This window comes from Sander lucioperca, chromosome 13 (genome assembly GCF_008315115.2).
Source record: "Sander lucioperca isolate FBNREF2018 chromosome 13, SLUC_FBN_1.2, whole genome shotgun sequence".
Lineage (NCBI taxonomy): Eukaryota > Metazoa > Chordata > Actinopteri > Perciformes > Percidae > Sander > Sander lucioperca.
The window spans coordinates 1,481,206-1,503,966 of record NC_050185.1 but is presented as its reverse complement, the minus strand read 5'-3'; the positions used below and the strand labels follow the sequence as shown (position 1 = coordinate 1,503,966).

The window sequence follows — 22,761 nt, the reverse complement described above, 5'->3', positions numbered from 1 at the left end:
TATATAGTAGTACAGCTATATATTTAAAGTATATATATATATACTACGCACACATGACAGTTGTGAAAAATCCAAAATCAGTGGAGTTTCTGTAAATGGTGTGCTATTGCCCGGCTCAAAGTGCAGGTGGGCTGGCTGTATCACAGGCACTGGAGGCCAGAGTAAATGTAGTGTGGATGGAGATAAATGAAAGGAATGATTCCTACAATATGGGCTGGCTAGCCATCCTCAATCTCCAATTCTCTCTTGTCTGGCACACAGAAACAGTCAGTGGCAAAGGCTAAGTGGATAGTTGGGTCTAATGGCCTGGTGATCCTATAAATAATAGCTGCACAGTTTCCTCTCCATTGATCCCACAGCCTTGGCTGACTGATAGTGGGGGTTGGTGTACTGTATGTTGGATGGGGCTGACCTAGGAGCATGCTTGGGCGCCTTTCCCTCCACATGCTTCTGGTGCATGATCTATCAAACTCGGGGGCCTGTACACCTCGGGAAATGACACAGCCTAATTGGCTGCTATGAGAGGCCCATCACTTAAGGCTAGCGTGGAAGTGGGGGAAAGGACTGACTCTGGACAAGGTTAACTAACTCCACTGCTAAATCTTTGGGCTCCAAACGTTTCTGGGCTTCCAAAAAAAGGCGCATGTGACAAAGTGTATTTCAGACCGAAGGCTTTGACGTGAGAAGTTCAGACCCGATACATTTCGAGCAACACAAAGAATCCCTTCAGATCAAAACTGCTTGACTTTCATCAAACTGCTTAGAAGATTTGCAGATCTGACATCTTAATTCGCTCACACAGGTCAGGTGTCCGGGTCAGAGGATCTCTCTATCCGAGGTCTGCTGATTTCCCTTTAAAAAATCACTGCAGTTGAGGAGACAGAAGGGTAAAGGGCACACACTCATCTGAAGCGCCAATGTGTGTCCTTCACAGTGAAGAGAATGCAGCAGGGCATGACTGCAGGGAAGATTTCACACTGAAAGAAAGTGGAATATCAATGTGATTTGTCTAGTTATCTGTATCACACATCACAGAGGAAGAAAAATAATTGACTTAAATTAGATATTGTATTTTTTTTATGCTTGGTCGTCCAGCAAGATTCTGTTCAGTCCAATACGTATATTAAAGAAAAGAAAAATAAAAATAAAAGATTTTTTTTTTCCACCTGACATCCTGAACTGCCCACTGAACACTGGCTATATATAACTAGTCTAGAAGCCTGTCCAGCTCTGGAAGGAACCAAGTAACCTGTCCAAAGGGGTAGGTAGGTGTCTGAAAAAGAAGTACAGAAAGAAATGTGTTTCTGAATTGAAACAGAAAGCATAATGAAAATGCTTGATGCCAAATAGAAGAAAACTAATTTGAGCCGCCAAATCTCTGAGACGGAGGGGCTCTAAAAGCGTTCAACGATAAAAAGTTGGTTATTGTACTTTGGCAGCTGATTAGGCCCGCTTCACAACACAGTCAGTAGTAAGAGGTGGAGCAGTAGCTGTGACAAACAGCTATGCAGGCTACTAAAGTACTGTAAAACCCTAAGCGCCAGATTGCAACAATTTGCATCAAAATTTGTACTTGGAGTCATAACTCAGTCAAATCTGAACAAGCACCAAATTGATAGGAACTGTAGTTCCAAAATGACGTGATGGCATGAACTGCATGAGCATGTTTATCCCACGAATCAAAGTAAGACAAAGAAAAGTTTAAGTAAAAAAGAGTTAAAAAAAGAAGAAAAAAAAAAGAGTTAAACACATGCTAAAATTTTTCATGTTGCAATATCATTTTTTTTACATTACTGAGGCTCATAATGTCCCATCTCCATTCAGACTTTGAAACCCCCCCTTGCTCTGAGAGGGGTACATACACTACCCTAGGGCCAGGGATGGGTCTCGAGAGCCGGTTCTATTAAGGACCCGGTTCCAAATTTCTTAAAACCCAGAAAACCAATAAGGTCCGAGCTTATCGATGCTGCTATCAAGACTAGTGGATCATATAACGCTATGTGTAAAAATAGATATGTGCACGAACTGGAAAAATGATTTACGAGCACAGTGTGTGCGTAAAGACCATAGGTAAAGACTAGCCTCCCCACCACAAATGATTCAAAACATAGTTGGACTGGCTACCGAGAGCACTGCTTAATCAGCTCGTTAACCTGTGAGCTCGAGCTTCTCGTATACGACAAAAAACAGCATCCTTTTTCAGGCTCTTTGTGCAATAAATCCAAACTGTTAACGTTTATCGCCGCTAGCTTTGATGCTAACCGCCCTTTTGATTTTCCCATGATGCTCTGGGAGACCATTCAGACCAATCAAAAGCTTGTTTACGTCTTGTCAACCAATTGAAGGATGGTCCGTCATTGCAGATGAAACAAAGATCCTATATAGTGAAAAGCATCTCTCAATCATTGTTCAGCCACAAACCGCAGCCAATGAGTGTTCAAACACACAGAGGTTTATTTTCAATTCTGGTGAAAATCCCAACGTTTCCATGGATACCAGTTTTATCAGGCTGGATTTCAGGGAAATGTTTATGAAATGAAACATTTATTTGGGATCTTTTAGTGTAGCCAATACAAACAGGTTTGAGTATTTTGCTCAGTGTACACTTCATATAGTATTACTGAAGAGCTGGAACAATCTGATACAAGCTATACATAATACAAGATGAATTTAACAACCCTAAAACTACTTAAGGGGAAATTAAAAGGGGAAACCTGGAAGTTAAAGGGTTGATCTCTCAGCTATAGCCAGATATATAATCTCACAAAGATGAATTACTCATATTATGCGTTTTGGCTTTTTCCCTTTCCTTTATTGTGTTATATATCTTTTTGTGCATGTTATAGGTTTACAAAGTGAAAGAGCCCAAAGTCCACCCCAAAGGGACTTACCATCTCCAACAGAAAACACTGTTCACAAACTGCTCCAAACAGCTCTATTGTAGTCCAGCCTTTACTTCAGAGACAAACGTGGTCACTTTGGAACACACGTTATAATGCTCGCCTAGCTGCTAGCATGACACGCCCTCATACTCTGCTTCTGACTGGCTAGTAGTCCTTACCTAGGTACTGTCAGGACACGCCCTCATACTCTGCTTCTGACTGGCTAGTAGTCCTTACCTAGGTACTGTCAGGGCACGCCCTCATACTCTGCTTCTGACTGGCTAGTAGTCCTTACCTAGGTACTGTCAGGGCACGCCCTCATACTCTGCTTCTGACTGGCTAGTAGTATTTACCTAGCTACTAGAGATGCACCGATTGACTGGCCGGTGACCGGAAGTGGCCAATTTTTACGTGATCGGTCGTGACCGGCGACCGGCAGGTCAGTTTGACATATGGCAATTTTATGCTGGTCAAATGCACTCGGGCGCCGCATGCAACATCAGCATCACACGTGCACACGCACCTCCGCTCCATCAGCTGTTTATGAAATGTCATAAAGTCGTAATTATACACGGCTCTGCAGAACCGTCTGCTCTACTGATCTCAGGCCAACAGTCAGCCGCTCTCTCTCCCCTCTGAGGATGAACAACTGGAACATGAAAACCACACTCACACGGGTCCTGTGAAATATGACAGCTAAAGTTTATCAGAAAATAGCGTTGGGCACACTGACTTTGATAAATTTACTGTTTATCAGACCCCAGATGAGACAAGAAGCTAACGTTAGCGAAGGCTGCGGTGACGGTCCCTCTGCCTCTGACTCCCCGCTGCAGGAGACGCTGTGGTTAACGCTTTCCAGGTTAGTGGGGGTGCATACTGCTCAAAACCAACATTAAAAACGTAGTAATCTTCCCTCAGCGTTTAGTTTTGTTGCTAAACTGTGTGTAAAATAAGCGCTGACGTTAAATCATCTGTTTCAGGTAACGGCACCCTAGGGTACCGTCTATTTGCTGGATTGTTCCGAGGTAACCGTCGGTAGCTAACGTTAGCAGATAAGCCCGTTGGTAGTGTTCATATTTATGCACAATGACACATAAAGCAAAAAAGGAACTACACGCTGTTTTCAGGTAACGTTACTGTTGACGTTCAAACAGGCCTGTGTGTGTGTTTTGAGAAATGTCTTGATACTGCAAGGCTATATTTATTTTATTTGTTATTTATATATTATTGTATTGCCATTACCTGTTTTCCCTATTTTCATACATACAGAAGTTTAGTTACTAAATATATCACATTTTTTTTGTTGGATATTGGATGTGAAAAGAAGGAAATAGTTCTTCCATAACATTGCACTTTAGATCTGTGTGAATTTCCCTTATGTAGTTCTATTTTATAGCGAGAAAATAAATATTTGTGTGTGCTGTAAAGTAGTTCGAAAAAAATGAAATCGGAATCGGCTAAAATTCGGCAGGTCAAACTCAATGAAAAATCGGAAATCTGAATCGGCCTACAAAGTTGTAATCGGTGCATCTCTACTAGCTACTGCTCATGTGTGACTCCCAACAAAGATGGAACAGAAGTGAGATGTCTCACTCTGTAGCTAAAACAAAGAGCTCAACACACAGGGTGAAAAGAGGAGCTGCAGCAATGTGCAGTACAACAAATATATGGTGTTTTTTAAAAATTAAACCATGTAAACCTATTCTGATATAACCTCTAAATACAATTATGAACCTGAAAATGACCATAATATGAGCACTTTAAGATAGCACTGACCATGATATTGGTCGCTGAATATAAAAAAGTCAGCCATACATCAATGGATGACATGCAATCCACATTCAAATCTTCTGTCCTGTCTGGGATTCATTAAGCACTATGTATGATAGGGCTGATCCGTAACGGAAAAAAATCATAATCACGATTATGCCGCAAAATCAGCCATTTTGGGCCGCAACAATCTCAAAGAAGGCCTGCGAAATCCTGGAGGGACTGAAGACTTACTTTTGCAGTTCATAAATGTAAACTAGAAATTACAAGAACTTTCAGGATCAAGTGAACAAAGCACAGAAGGTATTGATACAGTAGTGTATTCATTAAAGGTGGACTCTCCTAAGAAGTCGTTATCACTTCTGTGACCTCGCAATAATCTATGTTCACCTTTCCAACTTTAAATCAGCTGTAAAAACTTTGCAGAAAGAAAGATGGGAGAAGCATTAAAGTCAGCACAATAGGCCGCCGTTCGTGGTAGTGGAATGTTTTAAAGAGGATTATGAGCAATGCTGAGCCTTGGATCTGAGAATTCAGTCTGATAATTGCCATCTCGTATTCTGCTCTGGCTAACACTTCACATTTCGAAGAGGAACTGTAGTTCTGCAGTCAACCTGAAATCTACACGAGAGTGGTGTTTTCTTCTGTCTCAAAAACCAACCCTCCCAACAATTAAATGAACTCACATTATAACAGGAAACATGGAATTTCTCCGCCTCCACCAAGTTTGCTGTTTGAAGTAACAACACAATAAATCACTTTTTGGGGGGCATTTTTAGGCCTTTAACCGGACAGGACAGCTTAGACATGAAAGGGGAGAGAGAGAGAGAGAGAGAGAGAGAGAGAGAGGGGGAACAACATGCTGCAAAGGGCCTCAGGCCAGAACCAAACCCGCGGCTGCAGCGTCGAGGACTGAGCCTCTGTACATGGGCACGCGCTCCACCAGGTGAGCTACCCCAGGCGCCCAATAAATCTACAATAGAAAAAAAATGTAAAGTTCCCAACTCTCAGAGAGTCTTACATAATGCCCCCTCACTATCAGGAGAAGCTCGGGGTGTGACTACATAGAAACACAAAGACAAATAAATGCTGCTGGTCTACATTCATCACTGTGTTTTACTTCAAGGCCTCATTACCCAGAAGTCCATTATGGAGGGAGAGTTCAAACAAGCAAGCAAACAAAAGGGCTGCTGGCAAACGGTATCGTCAGGGATTCCACAAGTCTCTGATGTAATTACCCAGCATTCAGCAGTCTCACACACTGCTGCACCTATCCCCCCCCCACCCAGATGCTCACTGAATAGTAATAGAGAATCTGGGTCACTACCATGTATTGATAATGCCATATGCAGTTTAAATTAGTCTGGGTGCGTGCAAATCGATAGTGCACAATTGTCAGGCCTTTACAGTCACCTCTGGCTGCTGCTGATGAACATCGATTCTGACTTAAGTGGACCTAAAAGCCCAGGGAGAAGAGCCATGGTATCTGGGGCAGGTAAACTCAACTCCCAGAGAATAAACATGGCAGGTTGGGGAATTATATCTGTCTTTCACCAGCGTGTTCCATTATGACGAGAATCAAAGGGAAGCAGAAAGCTGCAGGGACAGGCAGCAGGCAGCTTTCTACGCAAATACACAAAGAAGTGTGTCGTGGCTTCGTTTAGGGTTTTTATAAATGCATTTTTTATTGGTTACCTTATCTGGCAAATGAGTGTCACAAAATGGGAGTAAGTTACACCTGTAGATGCCACATCACAGAGCATAGGGCTGTCCATGGGCCACTCCTCATTTCTACACATTCCACATTTACAAAGAGGCAGACTAATAACAACAATTTGGGTCTTTTTAATTAAACATTGGTTCACCCAAATCCCCCCCTAAAGAAATAATATTTCTGCTATCTAACCATGCGAATAGTTTAGTTTTATTTGACATTTCTGCCTCCACCCCAAAAGAATGGAGGCGGTGCTCAGAGCAGTGAACAATCTAATTTAAAAGATTTAACAGAAAGATCTCGCTGTGATACTTTTTCATTGGCTCTGCTTTCTAAGGAAGAAATAGTCCCTGTGAAAACTGTTTGCAGTGATTCTGTCGATCGGCCAGATAAACCATAAAACACTGTTGCTGGAAAGAGCTGTTGAATCTCTTAAATGGCATTTTTCAATGCAGTGAGCACCACTAACGCATCACATCCACTTTTTATTGCAGACATCTCAGATACAACTGAAAATATCAACATGGCTAGACACCCCTAGAGTAGTACCCTACAGCCCTATCAGATGGGCTCAGGTATCTCTCCATCGCCCCCCCTTTCATTAGTCTGGCTCCACTCATGTACGTTGCTGGGATAAAGCCTGACATCCAGCACGTCTCTCACATGCCGGATGCACCTCCACTATCTCCGCTATCGGGGCTTAGTGGCACCCAGGGCGGTTGTGATTGGTTTAAATCAGTACTGTCACTCTCAAGGTGTGACTCAGGTCAATGGTTAATAGACATGTTCCGATACTGCCAAAAAATACTAATACTAATTACTGGAGTTTAACACCGATCTGATACCACCTAATTTAGCCCTGAAGAAAACCTAATCCTACCTAACCTAATAATAAAATGAAGTTATACGCCGTTCATTGTTTGTGTTTGTTCATTCGTTTCGCCCGAGCCAGACTGACAACAAAGATAGAAATCATATCACATCCATACAGGGATAGTAGTATACAGTTGTTAAAACATAACAACATGTATAAAACCCTGGTATTGGATAGGTACTTGGTAGGGCTGGGCGATATGGAGAAAATCAAATATCACAATATTTTTTACCAAATACCTCGATAATGATATTGCGACGATATTGTAGGGTTGACTATTGGTGCTTTCACAAAATACTGACACAATGACATTTGTGATAAATAATCATCAGTGATGTGGATATACTGACTAAGTTGGTAAAGGCAAATAATACAACAGCTAAAACTGTCTGGAAAAGGCAACACTTACGTCATATTACAATATCCAACACCTAAGAAGATATCTAGTCTCATATCACGATATCAATTAATATTGATATATTGCCCTAGTACTCGGTATCGCTATCAGGAAGCAAAAAATGGTATCAGAACATTTCTAGTGGGAAACTGAGGCATGTCCTGTGCAGTGGACCTGTTGTGGTTCAAAGGTTACTGGTAATTAAGATCAATTCATTTTAAGATCAGCATCACACCTATATGTGATTCTACTTTGGTGATATTTTTCTATGAAAAACTAATTTAACAAATGAATCATAATTTATCATAGAAATCATGTTTTGTTTTGTTACCACCGCAGTGTTAACACATTTTACTTGGGCGGGCCGCCCAGGTATACTGTATTAACAGACCCCAAAGTATATTTGTTGACCTATTTTAGCATTTTTTATTTAAATGTTTGTATCCGTCCGAGAGAACGACCGTCTTTTCAGATACCCTTCCGGCAAGTGCATAATTGCCGCGGGGGACAGGGGTTCACATGCATAATTTGAAAATTGAATTACTTTATGTTACACATCAACATGCCATCACTATGCATGTCAATATGATGCACATCAAATGTGATTTTCTGTGCATATGATTCTTCCCATCATATTTGTACCCAGTGCTTTTCTCAGGGTCAGCAGTTACTTGCATCTCTAGGAATGACTTTGAAATTACTTTTTTTTTTTTTTTAAAGTTCCTCGTCCATTTCTGTTTGCTAACATATTACATATGTACAACATACATATTCATTTGAATGGATGCAGAAAAATTCTCCTGCCAGATATTGACCCAATTATGCAAAAGAACTGGACACTCAAGTATCGAAACCTGCAATTTGATGTATGCACCACTGCAACGCACTTAGTAAGACCAATCCAGAGTGGTTGTTTGATTGCTAGCTGCTGCTGTTACTCATTTAACCAGTGCAGCAGAATAGCAGCCATTCTCTAATGAATCACTTTGGCAAGAAGCAGACAATTGGCAGTTCCATTTATATTGTAGACATGACTAATTTCTTGATCTGTTTTCAATATGCCAAAGCTTTGCCCTTTGAGAGGTAAACAATTTGTTACTGTGCTTCCCCTCCCCGCCCAAGTAAAAGCCAACATTTATCTGAACTCCATATCCCACGTGTCCTGGGGCACTGCTATCACCGTGAAGGATTGATTGTGTTATGGCGGAAAGTTACACTCAGCGCCTCGGGGTCATGGGATCCACCCATGAAGAGAAAGCTGTTGTTCTGGCCGTTGAGATTGGAGACAGGGATGGTCCAGAGGGCCAAAGTGTGCAGAGAGCTGATAGTGTGCACCAGAGTGGGGAGAGAAAAGACAAAACAATGTCATCAATGGACTAAATCTTCTGCAAGGTCCTGAACCCATTCTACATGTTGCATTTCAGAGAAAAGAAAATACACTGATTGTTGATACCATACAGTACTGTATGCACTAGGGCTGCTCGATCATAGCAAAATAATCATAATCACAATTATTTTGGTCGATACTGATTTTGATATTTTTAAAATGATTACTCATTGACTTTTGAAAAGATGTTGCATTTGTTGAGCTCAAACAACAGTCTAACAGTTAAACAAATCAACAGGGAAAACTTTAAACTGTGAAATTTCACTCAATACTTTTCGCGCAAAATGTAATGTGCAAAATAAGCATTTTTCTCGACGACATTGTTTTTGTCATCAAAAATTGCTATCAAAATTCGATTAATTGATCAGCCCTAGTATGCAATGTTTTTTTTTTAAACAAATGACACATTTTGACAAATCTAGTAGCTAACTATTATAAATAATGCTTCGCAAAAACAAGACTACATTTCCAATAAACCTTGTTGATTGTCTCTGTTTGTGCTAAAGGAACAGCTCCCTGCTATTGTTTGGTGCTGTCAACCCATCCAACTAATCCTGGTCCTGCCAAATCTGGCCTCATGGCTCACAATCTAAAATACACATGAAGCCTGCCAATCCTCTGAGTGATGGTCTTGTTTGTTTATGGTAATCACAGGCATGTCTCAAAGTTATGTGACAATGATTTATTACTCTACGTCCTCCTCGCTGCACTTTCCTATCTGTGGATGTGTTTCTGTCCTTGTTTGTTGAAGAGGATAATGTTATATTCTCTCACCCAAACTGAAGTAAGACAATATAACAGAATTGTATAATGCCAGAGTGTATGTCCTCTGTCTGGGCAATATAACCTAAAAATCTATATCACTATTTATTGTCACATTTACCATGTTAAAGAATAAAACAATATGTTATAAAAAAATACACCTGTGCGCAGGATTGTCCATCTTTGCAGTGGACCTATTACTCTTTCTTTTTTTGTACTGAACAATAAACAGAACATCTGGGATTATGACTCTGTGTAACATTTATTGAACAGATTCAGTAGCTAAGCCTTTAAGTCAAACTAGTCTGGTTCCCATCCCTTGACGTTCAAAATAAATAGATTTGAACAACACCGTTAATTCCATCTGCGGGACTGTTCCTTCCTCTGCCTAAAGCCTGTGGTCACGGAAGACGTGTAGATACTCTTAGGATCCTACGGTACTTCTCCATGGCGGAGTTTGGAGTTAACCCCGTCACTGTGCTGGACTGCTGGTAAACAAAACGTCTCTTGGTTCTTGAGCTGGAGCATGTGTTATATGACAAGCAGCAGCTCACACTGAACATTCACTGTTATATGAATGGCTTACTGTTTCTTCTCTCCTGCACACATGCAAAGGAGTTTATCTACTCCTAACAGTAGCCTGTTTCCCTACACCAGGGGTCTTCAACGTTCTAACCCTTAAGCCAAGGAAGGAAGAGACAGAGCAGGGACCCCCTACTACATATATTGTATAAAATTAAGTTGCATATCAATCTGGGCCTACAGTAACATGTGGGCCTAAAGCCTTTATACATGTATACCCCTTTTTTGCATAGAATACTAAGCTATTAAAATAATAATTGTTTGCATGATTTTATAAATCATGTTTTAATGTTACACATACATGTGGCACAGTGAATCCTTAGGATGTACTGGATCTGTGGATGGCCTTTGTGACTACTTGGGTTGGGTACTGTTCACATTTTTACCGATACCAGTACCTGAAATTCGGTTCCGGTACCCAACGGTACCTTTTTCAGTACTTTCCCTCCGTAATAACAAAGAAATGTATTTCAGTTGTAAAAAATAATTTCAAACCTATTCATCCTATTTACTTAGAACATTAGGTTATTTATTTAGAACATTTTACACTAAAAAATAAATAAACTTAAAATAAAACTCCTCCCTCTCCCCTCCCAAACCCGTCCCTACAACCTGGTAAATCAAATAATTATTTGTTTCTTACTCACTGTAACTTTTATTCTTGTATTTGTATATTATTCTATTTTAACCTGTTTTATTTTCATGACAGTTTTTAATTGCTCTTTAATGTTTTATGTAAAGCACTTTGAATTGCCTTGTTTCTGAAAGGTGCTGTAGAAATAAAGTTGCCTTGCCTTCCAACCTCAGCCTGTCAGTCAGTCCCCAGGGCAAAGAAACCACTGTTGTGCCTGTCTGTCTCAGAGGAAGTGGAACGTTAAGAACAGCACAGCGACCGCTTTCGCCTTGCCATTAATATCATATTGCAGCGAACGGTGACTGCGTGAAGTTTTGAAAAACTGTAACCACACTTGTACATAGGCGCGGGAAGTGGGGGTGTTGCAGGTGCTGCAGCACTCCCTGGTGACGAAGCTTTAAAACTGCGATGATAATAAAATGAGAGCTGGACCGTGGACCAGTTGTAGTGGTTTACAGAGTCAGTGTTGGTCTCAGGGAATATTTGATTAATTTGCCCAACTTTGTTCTGCACTAACATGTGCTTTCGATACCAATAAAACCATTATTACCGTTATACGTGTGCTCATCCTAAATCTTTACCCTTAAGCTTTAGTTGCATCTTCAGTTACATCCTGCAGCGAGTGATGAACTCCTCACTTCCCTCTGCTCCATTGTCAGATGACAGCTGACCTCAGAGCAGCCGACAAGAAGCGTTTCAAAGTTTGGCTTCATGTGTCAGCTACCTTTGCTAAATGCAAAGCATGTAGAGAAATGACTCCCTGAAAGGCAGACGACACCTCAGAAATGACAAAGCGTGTGTTTGAGTAGGAGGAGGATGCTATGTTTTTTGACACATTGCAGTCACTCACTTTCAAAAACACACCAGAGTGTGACTTACTCCCAGGAAAACCCATCACACTCTCCACATCACTGACTCAAATCAGTTTGTGCTATGATGTAGCATTACCTGCAAGTTAGTCTTGCATTGCCAGACTTATCTCCACAGCGCTGTGGAGTAAGGTCTGGGTACACAACAGATGCATTCTGGGATAGGAGAAGAAAAAAAACACTCTGGTTTATTGGCATTTCTTTAAGCCAATCACAATCCTCTTGGGCGGACGCAGCGACGGTGGTCCTGCTAAATAGTCTCAGGAAGGAACTTGTTTTGGTGGAACATTTGCACCCCGCAAAAAAACACACCACATCCAATATTAAATGAAGTTAACTGTTGACACAACACAGTAACGTGAGCTATTTAAATTAGCTGATACATGGTTAAACCTCATTGGCTCTTACCAGTGTATCTCTCTGTGTACTTCATCCACAGCAATCCCACCAATCAGTCCCAAAACGTCCCAGTTAGAGAGGAAACGCCGTAAACATATTCTTTGTAAATCTTTACAATCATTCCCTGAAAGAACCAAGGAGGCCTGCCTTGTTGCACCATCCAAATTCTCTTTGAAACTTGACATTTTCAGCGTGTAGCTTGCCAGCTCGAAGTTTGTTGTTGTTTCCAGAATGGAGTTTGAGAACGGCAACACACAGAGAGAGGAAGGAGAGGGGAAATGTACTTCCTTTGATCCGGACTCCCTGCAAGTAAGTCACTACAAATATTCCACAGGGATCTGACTTTGTGTGTTTCAGCTGCTACTTTTGCTAGTTTCCCTCAGAATGTAACAACGCCTAACTCGCAACTAGGTGACAAGAGAGTAAAGGAGCGTCTCTGCATTGTAAAAAAAGAAGAAGAAAAAGATTGTGGTGATTTGTGATTCATCCATTTAGTGCAGATGAATCATTGATTACTGATATCATATATATCATCAAACAGGTTTACATATTTTCCGAAAAGAACATTTGAAATTGAAGTAGAGAAAAAAATAGACTATATTAGGAATATCTTTACTTAGAAGGAAATGTAAAGCAGGTACAGTGACTTGTCTTCCTGTTCATAGAACATAGCCCACATCACACACACCACATCATGGTGGGTGGGGGAGAATTGACCTGGAGTGGAGTGGGCCTAGAGTGGATTGACCTAGAGTGGAGTGGGCAGATTTGTCCTGTGGACCAACGACAACAATGAAATACTGCAACAGTTCAGGCTTTAGAACTGCTACTAAACAGTGTTGTAACCTTGTTTAGCTTTATCAACTGATAGAAACATAAAGATGTCAAATGTGATGACTTCCCTCCAGGACTCCTCTAGCAAGGTGTTAGAGCAGCTGGATCGTAATGACTATCTGTTCACAACAGCCACACATTCAAAAGAAGGTCAGAACACACGAGGTGATATCTTGTTTTATTTTTATGATTTTATATCAATCCACACCACGCTGATCAAAGTGTTTATCCTGTCTGGGGGAAGTGCTTTAAAAAATCCTGAATGTCAACACAATACACAACCGCCCTGTCACTGAAATGACTGTTATTAAATCCTCTCAGGCCAGTACATTTACATTCACTGCTGCAGGATGGAATCCTCATATCTCCACAGATGACATTTCTTCAGAAAGGAGCATAAAGCAGCTTTGACAAATTGACAACCATTATTTTTATTTTTTTTTCAATCAGTCAATCAACCGGGCTTCTGAAGGTTTTTATAAACCCAAGAGGTTGGAGAGTAATCCTGTTTAGTCGTGACTCACTCTGATCATTAACCCGACTCTTTAAATGAACTCGTGAGTCGCGAGTCTCTAGTATCATTAACTCGGATCAGTTGAGTCCTACTACAATTCAATCTAAAATGATAACAGCGCCACACACAAACCTCTTGCAACATTAGCTACTACTAGTCCTAGCCATCTTAGCTGCCAAAAGCTTTATAACTTACAATTTCGTAAGCAACCACAACTCCACAAGTCAACTCAAGTGACTGAGTGAGCAGAGAGACAGTCCGACCCGGAGACTCAGAGCCGGAAACATTGCAAGCTCACAGATCACTTGAGAACTCACGAGCCCTCGACGACCCACGATTTCTAGACGACTCAAGAGTCATCGACGACCCGCGAGTCCTCAACGACCCGCGAGCCAGTCGGCAACGTTTACATGAGTGGATCTGATTCAGACGAGCGAGTGAGTGAAGTCTCTCCTCGACCTCAGGGTAAAGCAAATCAACAACAAAAGCCATTCTTTCACTTCTGTAATAATATACAATGTTCTTCCTAGCTAGGCCTACTGTAGGTTTGGTGTATAAATATACTATGTTAAAATGCAATTAGGTCGAGCAGACAGTCCGAAACATTGCAAGCTTGGCTCGGCTCACCGACCATGGACTCGAGTCCTTGATCACTTGTGAGCCCCTTACGACCCGCGAGCTGTCGCGCGAATCAGCCGGCTACGTTGTCATAAGTGGATTAGTAGCAGACGAGCGAGTGAAGTCTCTCCTCGAGCTCAGGGTAGAGCAAATCAACAACAAAAGCCATTCTTTCACTTCTGAAATAACATCCAATGTTCTGCACGTAGCCTAGCTAGGCCTACTGTAGGTTTGGTGTATAAATGTAATATATTAAAATGCAATTAGGTCAAGCAGACAATCCGAAACATTGCAAGCTCGCCTCGGCTCGCCTATAGATCAATACTGACTCAAGTGACTCGCACAACCCGGATCAGTTTAGTGAGTGACACAAAATAACCTGAATCCTTAAAAGGAATCAAGTTTGCCAGGCCTATTGGAGAGCTTCCTGAGTCCACAGAGGACCAGCAGTCCTGGAAGCTACCATTTCTGTAGTCTATACCCACAACGTTCCACTTCCGGGATTGCTCCTGTGCTGCAGCAAATTCCACCGGATGTCTTTCATTTTGGCTGGAAGTTCCGTCACCTTCCTCTTTCTTTGTGTTGGCGTTCTAAACTCCGGTGGATTTGTGAGGACTATGGTTAACTGCTCCTCAGATCTCTGCAGGGTAAATCCAGACAGCTAGCTAGACTATCTGTCCAATCTGAGTTTTCTGTTGCACGACTAAAACAACCTTTAAATGTACACGTTCCACCAAAACAAGTTCCTTCCTGAGGCTATTTTGCAGAGGCACCATCTGGCGCTTAGTGCCGCCCAAGATGATTGTGATTGGTTTAAAGAAATGCCAATAAACCAGAGCATGTTTTTCTCCCATCCCAGAATGCTGTGTGGACTCACCAGACCTGGCAATGCGAGACTACATTTTCTGCTGCCAGCAACCAGAGGCGGGACCAAGTCATTGTTTTAAGTACGTTTTTGCACTGAAGTCCCAAGTCAAGTCCCAAGTCAAGACTAACAAGTCCCAATTTAAGTCCCAAGTCCTAAACATTGTGTTTAGAGTCCAAGGCATAAGACAATGTTCACCAAATGTAAACAATAGAGTAATAAATCAAATTTACCCAAATCACAAATGCCTTTTCAAATGTGTATTCAAGTTTTATCAAGTGCTACTGAATTTAAGAACACTGACGCTGCACATTCATAATGTTTTATGTCGAAATAAATTGAAAAGATAAATGTAGAAGAAAAAAACTCACTTCATAGAAAAATGTTCTGTGCATGTGTGTGAGAGAGAACATACCAGTTTGCATAAAACAACAAACAAAGGCATGAACACTTTCATTCACCCACAAGGCTGCACATTTAATGTTAGTTAGGGTCAAGTACGAGTTAGGGAGGTAACCCACAACACTTTGCCGACACGTCCAAGTCATGTGACTCGAGTCCACACCTCCGCCAGCAACAATCACATATTCTGAAACCTTACTGTATGCAGAAGCCACTAGGGCTGCCACCTCTTAGTTGATTAGTCGACTAATCGGTCGTTTTGGTCTTAGTCGACTAAGATTTCTTTAGTTGATGAGTCATTTTTTATGCTTAATTACTCATTTCCAAGAAACTTACGGGCACATTTCTGGTAAACACAAGATTTAAAGTGGTGCTTTTGCAGGATTAATTGTGGAGAAAGTCAGTTTTACAGATGGTTAATTAACTACATTTATATTGTGCTTTTCTAGTCTTAACCACCTCTCAAAGAGCACAGCTCTGTCGATTACATCAACTAATCGATTAATCGACAAAATCATATAAGTGTTAGTCGACTAAGAATTTCTTTAGTCGAGGACAGCCCTAGAAGCCACATTTTTTTTCATGACAATAGCCAATGAAGAGTTTGAAGAGAGATTGGACAACGGTGGTGAAAATTAAAGGATGCCAACGTTTTGAATTCATCATAATAAAAAAATCATCATTAGCTGTTGTTCCAATTCTCACTGCGGACCTTTTCAGAATCAGAATCAGAAATACTTTAATAATCCCAGGGGGAAATTATTTTTGTTACCACTCCAGGTATACAAACAACATATACAAACAACATATATTATCCAGACTTTTAACATATATAATAAAAACAAATATACAGTAATAATAAATAAAATATGAAATGTACAGTGTTATAAATATTTGTAATAATATTTCTGTATTAAACCACGATCATGATTGTTCCCTGAACTTAACCAAGTGCTGCGAGTGGCTAAACCCAACCATGGAAGATGCTCATATTTGACTTCTTATGAGCAGATATTGGATCGCAAAAGTGTTTACTGTAGAAAAAACCTATGAAATACGCTGTCAGAATCACAATCAGAAAAGGATGTATTGCCAAGTAAGTAACACAAGGGATTTGCCTTGGTGGTTGGTGCGTACATAAACTTAAACATTTTAAATATATATTGCAGGTGAACAAGTTGCTAATTTGTCTGTTATTTACATTTTTGTGAGTTGCCAGATACATGTCCTGGAAGCTATTATTATATATATATATATATATATATATATATATATATATATATATAAGCTTTTTATGCTGATAAAAAAAACGTAATCCTAGTGGCACTACATGTACTCCAAAAATGTATTTGCTGTTGCAAATCAAAATACATAAAGATCATTTCTAGACAGAGGGTAAATAATTTGTCTTCAAACCTTTACACCGGAAGTGGGAATGTGTTGTCTTGTGTAGGATGACAGTGCTGCTTGTGATCACCCTGTGCCTGCATTTTAGCAAATATTTGACCATTTTACTTTACTCTTATTTTTTTACCAATATAATGTGTAGCAGTAAGGTCTAGCAAAGCTACGACTGCTTTTCTTCCATGTGCAACTCCCAAACATTGATCGCTGATCGCTGTAAGCAGTCATAGTAGCACTTATGAGATCGCACAAAATAGTTCTTCATATCCAAAACGCTGAGGGTAAAGTCAAGATTTGTTAGAGGTTGTTGACTTGCTTGTGATCACTGTGCGCCTACATTTAAGAATATCTCACCATGTGTTTAATAGAACGTACAACGTGAAGGACTGACAGACCTGGAAGAAAATGAGACTTTCCTCTAAGACTTTTCCTACAAGTTTAGTTTCACTTGTATTTGACTCAGTCACTTTTAAAGATGTCATATTGTCTGTACAGTCATATGTGTCCTTCCTTTATGTCCTAAAATGCTTTGTTGATCAAATGATCTTGTTTGTTTTATGTTGATTTTACAGTGTTTCTGCAAGTTTCACCAAGTCAAATTTAAGGCTTTTTTTTAGACCTTTTGAATGAAATGTAAGAGCTTTATCACAACATCAACTAATCCCTAAATCCAAGTTTATTTCAAGCCAAGTATAGCTAAACTTGCACTTCCCCATAGCTGAAGAATAAAATCTGTTTTATGTCTGTAGTACAATCTCAAAAAAGACCAAAAGCCAATAACATGAAAGCTGATTGGCTGCAATTTAAGGTTGCATGTTGGTCTCATTTGTAGTCGTAACACAGCGTATTATATTTGGACTAGCGAAACAAAGAACTACAACACCACGGAATAAAAACAGTTAGCATTAGAGGTAGCGTTACATTGACAGGAAAATTAAAATTATAACACAATACTTCAGCAAATCTTAGACTTTTTAAGGCCTAAAATTTTGATTTTGAAATTTAAGACTTATTAAGACCTAGCAGAAACCCTGTTTTAGAATGTGTTTTTTCTGTTGCATATTTGTGTTGTGAAGCAACAGATTGTAGCACTATGCCCAAGACAAATTTCCCCTCAGGGACAATAAAGTGTATTTTATTCTATTCTATTGTCAGCGATAGCAACCGGAAATTAAAAGACAAAAGAGAAAATAGAATGAGCAATGAGGTCAATATACATTTAACCCTTTTTTTTAACACTGGAGTGCATCTTAAGATTCACTCCTACACAACTATCTTTCTGGACTCTACAATCTGCAGCTCTCATATATAAGCTGATAATATTCCACCATCATCCATCAAATGTATTCAAAATCATCATCATATTCACAGATTCTGTCCTAGACCTTATTATCATAGTAAACATATTTCCGAAGGAAATTGTAACTAAAGTATAGACTGTACTTATGAACTGTGATGCACTGCACAAATGCCAGGGCAACATTATACAATATGTTCACCTGTACATGATTCCACAGGCTCAGTAAGATATGTAGAAGCATGAAACACTCATATCAACGGATTTAGTGGGATGTCAGGAACGTGACAGTGTCGTACTGTAAAATAGTGTGTGCAGCTTGAATGCCAACGTGAACTCAGTCGACACTGATATTTCTATACCAGTCTGGTTATATGAGAAAAGCCTGCTTTATTTTTTATGAGATGGTTTTGTAACTACAGCGTTGACAGCTGACAGCAGCTCTAAAGTAAGATAAAGAGAGGAAGAGGAGAACTTGCGGGTAGAGACAGCCAAAGAAAGACATTTTTATAACCTGCACTTAAAATATTGCATTACTGCCCCCCCAATACTGAGCCTCATACATCCTCCTATCAATGAGCTTTGGCGCTGTGCACTATTACACCACAGACTGTGTTTACTCTTCCTCTCTTTGACCTAGCACTGGCAGCTATGTATTTATCTTTTTCAATCACCACACTCTTTTACTAAATGATACTCAGTACATGTCGCTGTCAGCTCATGCCAAATTCCAGTGTGATGCTAAACTAAAACAGTAGTCAAACACTGATGTGTGAGCCGTGGGGTTTTTCGCTTTCCCAATGGTAAAGATTAAGGAAGACGGAACGGATGCTCATAAATTGTGATGTTTATGAGCTCCTGAATGGCTGTTACCATTCAGACGCTCACCCCCACTATGGTCATAATTGAATCGCTACCCTTTTAGTCATGTGCATGGTTTATTTGTCTGTGGGGAAACAGCTTTGACATCCATTTTGCTACATCCCGCTTGTCATTGCCTGATTGTGGGAATAAATTAAGTCATAATTAAATTAGCCGGTGTGCTAAACTCACAAACCTCTGAAAAATAAACATGCACATAGGAAGGTAGCACCGTGGAGTGATTTCACTTCATTGGTCTGCAATCAAGACGTCCCCAAAAAAAAAAAAAAAGGAAGCATTTAAAGATCACAAGTGGCTGCATGCAAAGTTGTGGTACTTTGGGCTGTAGATACAGCACTCACGAGTTATGGTAGGCAGAATTTATGATCATAGGTGATTTTAACTTTTGCACGTTTACTGTTTCGACCATGTGACCCCCCCCCCCTCTCCCCAGTCATGTGAAGTGTCTGAGTGCAGTTCACAGCTTGTGAGTTATGTACTCTGCTGCCGTATCTTTCTTCTGCCCGACTCCACAGTGCAGTGCTCTGTGTCCCGGCAGTTCCAGTTCACTCACCCACCGCTAACGTTTCCTAATGTGTAGCTGTTAAACTGAGATCAGTCAACTTAACAGTCATGTTTCACAAGTTCCCAAAGCTTTGTCACTGAAGGTATTCTCTCTTCGTCAGTGACTGACTTCAGATGACATTTTGATGATTTGACTTTGAGTTCACACTGGGGCTGCAACAACTATTCGATTAAATTGATTTAAATTAATTATAAAAAATAGTTGCCAACAACTTTATTCATCTACGTTAAGATGCACGGCATCATGCATGTTATACTCCAGTGTCTCTTCCACCTAATTTCAGATAATTAGTGTAACAACATCTGTCGTCTCCGGCAGATTTGTGTCCGTTTTGATGGACAAACGCACAATTACAAACGAGACAGAAACACCTTCCATCTGTTTTCTCTCTGTGTTGTCATACTGTAGATCGATGTTGCCGGGCTAATGGTATAGCTATGTTAAAGCTAACCATGATAAAAATAACAACCCCGATAACGCTATCAAAACTACTTAAGAGCCAACGCTTGATAAAACGCCCGGCTACTTTGATCCATCGCAAAATGGAGAGAAAACATACAGAAGGCATTTCTGTCTGTTTTGTTTGTTTTTAAATGAACCAGTAATCGTGCGTTTGTCCGTCAAAATGGACACAAATCTGACGGAGACGACAAATTTAGCCAACACTTATTATCTGAAAGGGAGCGTGCCTATGTTCGCACAGCCCTATGTCCCCACATTTCTAAATTATTTTTCACTGAAAATTAGGCCCTATGTTCCCACAGCCCTATGTTCCCACATTTCTAAGATTATTTTCCAAAATTAGGTCCTATGTTCCCACATTTCCTTTTTCATAAAGTTCTATCAGATTTTATCCCCCTTTCTCCCAATTTGGTAGCCAATTACACCCAACCTATTATCCAGTAGCAATGGACTACAGATGGAATGTAACCCTAACCCTAACATAGGGCCTAATTTTGACAGAAATTTTAGAAATGTGGGAACATAGGGCTGACCCCATCTGACTATTATCTGAGACGGCGGATGAAGCTAACGATGCTAATTAGCTGAAATGTGGTTGGAGAAAGACACAATATAACCTAACGTTACAGAGTTTTCCTAATATTTCATGCCATTAGTCAAAGACAGTCTAAAGTGCATCCTTTATTTCTTCACAACAGAAAGTTAAGCAATATCACATCAAATATGTAGACCCTTTCACTGGCATAATTGCTAGGCAACAAATTCGGTCAATGTTTACTTCCTGTCAGATGATGTCATGTACAGTAGAATTGTGTCTGTCCAAAAAAAATGATAATAATATAATGGTTCTTGGTCCTTGGTTGCAGTGTGTGTGTGTGTATCGTTTCCTCGGCTGCAACAGGAAATGAACTGGGACACAAGCTCTGAAAATGGTCTTCAGAATAAAAATGTGATGACGGTTGTGGGGTCATTTGCTTCAAATGTATTCAAAGTACACCAGCACAGTCCTGATGAAGCAGATAAGCTGAGTTTTTGACAAATAGTAATACCTAAAGACCTTTCTTTCTAGACTTTAACTCTGCTTGTTGCATATGTAATGCTATAAAGACAAAAATGTGTTATTTGTATTGCTCCTTGACTGTGAGGTGTGATGTCCACTATGCAGAATGATGTATGTACAGAGTTTGTTTTCACCGTAAATCTTAGTCACACTTGCACGTAGGATTTTGAGACATCGCAGTTTGGTGGCCAATGGTGGTCCAGTATGTAAATAACAAGTGTGATGTGGAAACGTGAAGCCTCCGCTGCACAGACACTGAGAATGGACATTGCAGTGAAGTAGGAGACGTCTCGTGTCCAGCAATTCATCTTTTAAAATGAAAACTATTATATTAACGCAGTCTGGATTTTCCAATGAGGAGGAAGATGAGTCATAGCTAGAAAAAGCTAAAGGAAAGGCCAACGTTATTGAGTTCTTATTAAATTTGAGACTTTCTGGATACTTCGTCTCAATTTCAGACCTGGCCTTTTCCAACATCGTGGACAAAGCCAGCGAATAGTACTTCCAATTACATCACTTGAGTGGCCGGTCCTCAGTGTAACCCAGGACACATTCCCATACACACTGGTAAAAACTAATTTGGCCACATGCGGCCCAGACAACCTCCCAATGGGGTCTGAGCAATCGGATCAACAGTGCATCATGGGGGCATTCACACATGTACTTTGAGCTGTCCACACGTTACTGCCACGTCTGAACACTGGATCCTTTTTTCGACTTGTGTACTGTATGTTTTTGACCTGACTGCCTAAGCCCTTAAACGCTCCTGCCATCTTCAATGCAAGGGCCATAACTATAAGGAGTTTGATCGTTTGCTTCCATAACATCACTACATAAATGGAATACCAGTCACAGTAAGGTGATGAGTGCAACGCTGTCATCTTTCATCTGGTGTTCTATACTGGCACAAAGTCTGAACAGAACTTCAGAGCGTTTTGTCCCTCAGGGATTCCCCAAAGCATTTCAAAAGAGTAACATCATATTCAATCAACTAGTTCTTTTCTCATATGTAGTTAAAAAGCAACATTTAATTCACTGTCCCAACTCATACAACTTACCTGGGTTGACATCCGCCTGTCAAAATTAGGGGTTGAGACACAGTTGTAAAATCTAAGAATGCTCAATATTTTATGCTGGAAAAGTCTCACAGCAGTTTGTGTAAATGTCACGTTATTTTTAATCTATTGATTCGTGTTCACGGGGACGTTTTCCTCGTTTTTTACGTGTAAATGTCACGTTATTTTCTCGGGGAAAGGACGCCGGGAGACGGCCGAAAATGACGATCCATAAGCCCGGAGGCGGCCGCGTGGTGGCCCGCTGGGGACGCGCCACAATAATGGGATGGCGAAGGTTGGGTTTAGGAGAAACCCGACGGGGAAAGGGCGCCTTACACGCCGGGGGACGGGGGACGCGCCACAATAACACACGGGACAAAACGCCACGCGATCCCCGGGAAACAAAGCGCCACGATCCCCGGGAAACAAAGCGCCACACGCGGGACGCGATCCCCGCTCGCTCGGGTGAAAGTCCTGTGTTGTTTGACCCATCCACCCCCCCGACCACCCTCCCTACGCGGATTTTCAGCTTT

The 22,761-nt window shown here is 40.7% G+C and overlaps 1 protein-coding gene across 5 annotated transcripts in view; it reads right to left on the bottom strand.

The window, feature by feature from the left end:
* The window catches only part of ntm (neurotrimin), a 519,740-nt gene that overhangs the window by 81,885 nt on the left and 415,094 nt on the right, over positions 1 to 22,761 (bottom strand). The window lies entirely within an intron of this gene.